General features: G+C 33.7%; 1 protein-coding gene across 2 annotated transcripts in view; it reads left to right on the top strand.

Annotated features, from left to right (window-relative positions):
• LOC102675647 (eukaryotic translation initiation factor 5) overlaps nucleotides 1-4,578 on the top strand; it is a 16,591-nt gene that overhangs the window by 8,866 nt on the left and 3,147 nt on the right. The window lies entirely within an intron of this gene.

A 4,578-nucleotide genomic window follows, 5' to 3' on the forward strand; every position in this document is an offset into this window, starting at 1 on the left:
TATGGTGATCGGTTGGTTCGAGGTGGATGCGAGAGAAAAACGGGGTTGGTATCTGAGACGCGTGACACGAGTGTTTCGAGGCAAGAAGTCGTAATTATTACCATTTTTGCCCTTAGCTTTTTGTTCATTGATCTGGGATCTCTTGAAATGTGCTATTGTTCGTTGGCGTGGCCTGTTTGCGCATCGTGTCGTACACATTCTCCGATGTACCTTGCGTCAAGTAAGTAATCTTGAAAGATTCTAGAAAATGGATTAGATTCCTCTTGCGAACGTCTTGAATATCGCCATCTTCTTTACTATCAACAATTTCTAGAAGTTTCTGTAAAAGTGATTCTGGTAGCAGTTGTATTCGTTTAAGAGTTTTTCAAAATTGATAAAATTCATTTATAAGTATCTAACTGCGCTTCGATCCCCCGACCACTTCAATCCTTTCTTCAAATCACGATAAAGTTGAACGTCGTGACGAAGAACTTGTTATTTTCGAATCAGCGACGCAATTACGATTACCACCGTTAATCACTGTCGCGGTCGGTTTCCATTCATCGAGAATCTTCCGCGAGAGAGCCCCTTCTCTTCTCCTCTGTTTGCTCCATGAGTAGCGTAACGTGCATTGACGTGACCTCTTTGCGCACTCTGTGACACGATGCAACGTGACAAACTACACTCCCTGCTTTCTCGAATCTGGAATACCAAACTTCGTACGTTCGACTGTCTTATTCGGATCGTTATCTTAATTGTCGTTCCGTGCATCGTTATCGTTAAAAATTTCAATCTTATCTCATCGTAATGGAAATGTAAAGTACACGTTTTCCGTTGCATTCATGGGAATATCACGACCTATACACGGATATTACGTTTCATCTTCGTTGTGTAAAATAATCGAAGAAGTTTTACGTAATAATTCCAACGGAGAAAGAAGTCTCGATTCAACTTCGCTACGAATTAGTAAATTCTTCCTAGTTTTCGAACGATCTTGTGGAAGTTGGAAACTTTAAAAGATCGTTATTTAATTCCTCAGGAAAATCTACGAGAGTCCAAGAAACTCGCACGCGAGTTTTAAGTTTATTATAAATATGAATACAACGAATTCGAATATTTTTATTCGATGTTTCTTGATTTGTCAATTGATAAATCTATGATATAAACAATTGTATAGGAATGCAAATGGAAGAAGGAAGTGAGTGAACGCGATATCCCGTTTGAACAATTTCTCTTACGTTTTCCGGTTTCTCTTTATTTTTTTTTGGTATGAATTTCGCGTAAATCGAACGTAAAAAGCTACGATAAAATCCTGTATATATTTAAATTCCATTTATAAGCACATTTTTTTTTTACTCAATTATGGTGGAACTTCACCGCACGTAATTCCAGTTATTTCACGAGAAAACGGGTTAGTCGTCGTTTCATTAACATTCTTGAGAATCCATGGAAAATTTAATTACGCGAATACCGTTCGTTACTGTACGACAACCAATTTTTTTTTTCACCGGGCAATTATTAACATATAAATAAAATTATGCCATTACGTGAGTAATTTCGAACGGTTGATCCATCATACCACGGGGAATTCTCCTTTTGGGAGGGGGGAAAAAAACTCGTTTAATAATCGACCAACATATCGAAAAAACGGCTATCGATATGAAATAATGCGGTTAGAATTCTAAGCCATTGTTATGTCGGATCGCTCGATATACACGCGAGAATATGAATATTTTAAAGGAAGACGTTGATAAAGTGTGGGAGAATAATAATCAATTCCCAAGGAATTTTGAATTTTTATGGACGAATATTTTTTTTAATCTTCTTAAACTGCGACACAATTTACTAATCTACTAATTTTTTTAATTTAAATAATAAAAAATTTTATTATCGTGTTTTGATATTGGAAAGTTAATTATCGATTAATTATCGATACTTGAACTTTCATTTTTTTTCATTTTCATTTTCAATCCGTTCTTTATATCTTCGACAATTAAATTGTTTCGCGTATACGCGATATTTGTTCGATTTTTATGAAAATTGCAAAGAATAAAACGTAATGACATATAGGAATTGATTAACAATGATATTTTTCTCTACGAAAATCGTTCGTTAAGAAAAATTGTAATGGTGTTTTTTCATCAAATAAAATGTTTTATATTACGAAAAATTCGATATTCGAGCGATATGTACTCTTTACTTTATCTTATCTGTTCAATCGAAGTGATTGATACGAATCAATCAACTATCTTTACACAAATATATAGCTGACGTATCTATATGATGGATCATGTTATGTTTTTACATAATAAGATAATTTTATATTTCTTTGATCCATCGAAATGCAACCTCGTTTGATTCGATAAAATCTCGGAAAGATATTATTCGATTTTTATCGCAATTTAATTCATTTATTTATTTTTTTCTTTCCCCCGTTTTTTCACCTTTATCTTGTTGTTGTTATTATTATTCCTTCAAATATTCTTCTAATCTATACAAATTTAGGACGTAAAAATATAAATTTATGATTATAGTTTTTAAATGGATAATTTAAAAATAAACGACAATCAGAAGAGGAAATAATTACGAAATGGAAATACGACGAAAGCTGCGATAATTCGTCCGCGAAATCACGAATTCGTTTTGAAGCGAAGGAAAGCATAATCAACGCGAGAATTAATTTGCTGTGATTGTGATATGAAATAAAAGGTTTCATTCTAAATTGCTGCGCTACGTTGTTCCGCAATTGGAGCGTGCACGGGTAAAATAACTTTACTCGGCGTCGTTGACTTTTGTGAAATGTTCGCAATCCCCTCTCTTATTGTTCTTCCAAACTTAAATTGATTTTTTTTTCTCTCTCTCTTTCTTTTCTGAACATTCGACACTATTTCATGATATTTCGTAATATTATTTCACAAAATTTTTTATCCAATTCATTCGCCGCGCGAATTCGCTTCAAAATGTACAGATAAAATAATTTCAGCCATCGCTTCTTCTGAAATATTCTCCGTTTCGTGTATGTTTTTAAAAACGTATATATATTTTTCTATGATTTCGAAAGGATGACTTTGATCGATGCATTATATTCCGTATTGTTTGCATCGGACGTGTGTATAACCGGAAGTGTTTCCACGGAAGCCTTGTTTGGCTTCGTATCGAGAATGATCGCTTCGATCATTATAGCTAATAAGCAACCGCAATTATTTTTTGTCGAATCTTGCGAAAACGTATTCGCGTAGAAATATTACAACGTCACGCAGTAATGAAATTCGAGAATTGCTTATATAATTATATACAAAATTTTTACTTTGTTAATTTTCTTAATTTTTGACACGAAAGAAATTTTACCAAAAAAATCGAAGGGAGATAAATTTAATTTTAATATTAGATGTTGGGATCAAATCATGTTTAATTAGACCGTATGAAAAAAATGATTAATCGAAACGAAGATTTACGTAACATATCAACACACGTTTGTCGTTGTAATTCTAATATCTGAAATACAATCGTGATCACGTAAATAATTTAATAAGAGAATCCTATTAATATGTATATACATCTACATATCTCAGAGAAATTTTAATTTTATTTACGCGATATAAATATTCGTCTCATCGATGAATGACTAGCGTAAAGTTATAACGATGATTATCATTTTATTATTTCGATGAATAATAAACTTGACTCGATTTATCAAGAAATAAGATTTTAGATTCGAATGTTTATACGAATATGATACTACGATTTGTATCGAAATCTAAATATGGTTGAGCAACAAGCCGAGAAGGAGGAAAAGCACAGACGAGTGGATCGACTTCCCGTCATCCTCAATCGTCTTTTATCACCTTCCGCCGTTCGATTGTTCCATTTCTGATCGATGATGCTCATCGAAGAATCTTCGTGACGTCGTTTCCGGTAGTGATACCTCGAGACGTTTCTCTTCGGCAGACCAAGTCCGCGTGTGACTTTCGCTATCATGATTTTCGCATGGTCGATCACCTCCGAGCATCGGCTGGACGATCGTTAAATCATCACAAGCTAAATGATATTAACACACCGGGCAAAATTCACGAACGATTGACGAACAAATCAATGCACAAATGATTCACAAGCCATATGCTGAAAATCATTTCCCGATGCTTCTATTTTGCGAACGATTTTAGCAGGCCTGACACTTCAATCATCTCTGTTCCTCGTACGCGGATGGACAAGAAGAAAACTGTTCCTGAAAAGAAAAAAAATTTCTCATCTATGATCGTAAAGTGTAAAACGGGTCTCGATGTCTACGAGGCGTCCCACGTCTTCTTCGAATTGAGATGATTGGGTTCATTGAATGTAGGTTCGTTGTTGATGGTCTTTGATGATAGGGAGGTAAATCTCTTGGATTATTAATCTTTTATTTTAGATGGTCAACAACTTTTTTATTAGGTATATATATATATATGTATCTTTTAATAATATCTTTAAGTCCTTTGAATTATTACGTTCAAGTTATTTTACTAGTTGTTTCGTATGTGAATCGATGAATTGGAATCGATGAATTTCGATCGTTGTTTCATCTTTTTTTTTTTTTTTGTTTTTTTCTTTTTTTTTTTTTTT

The sequence above is a fragment of the Apis dorsata genome, unplaced genomic scaffold, assembly GCF_000469605.1.
Source record: "Apis dorsata unplaced genomic scaffold, Apis dorsata 1.3 scaffold_280, whole genome shotgun sequence".
NCBI lineage: Eukaryota > Metazoa > Arthropoda > Insecta > Hymenoptera > Apidae > Apis > Apis dorsata.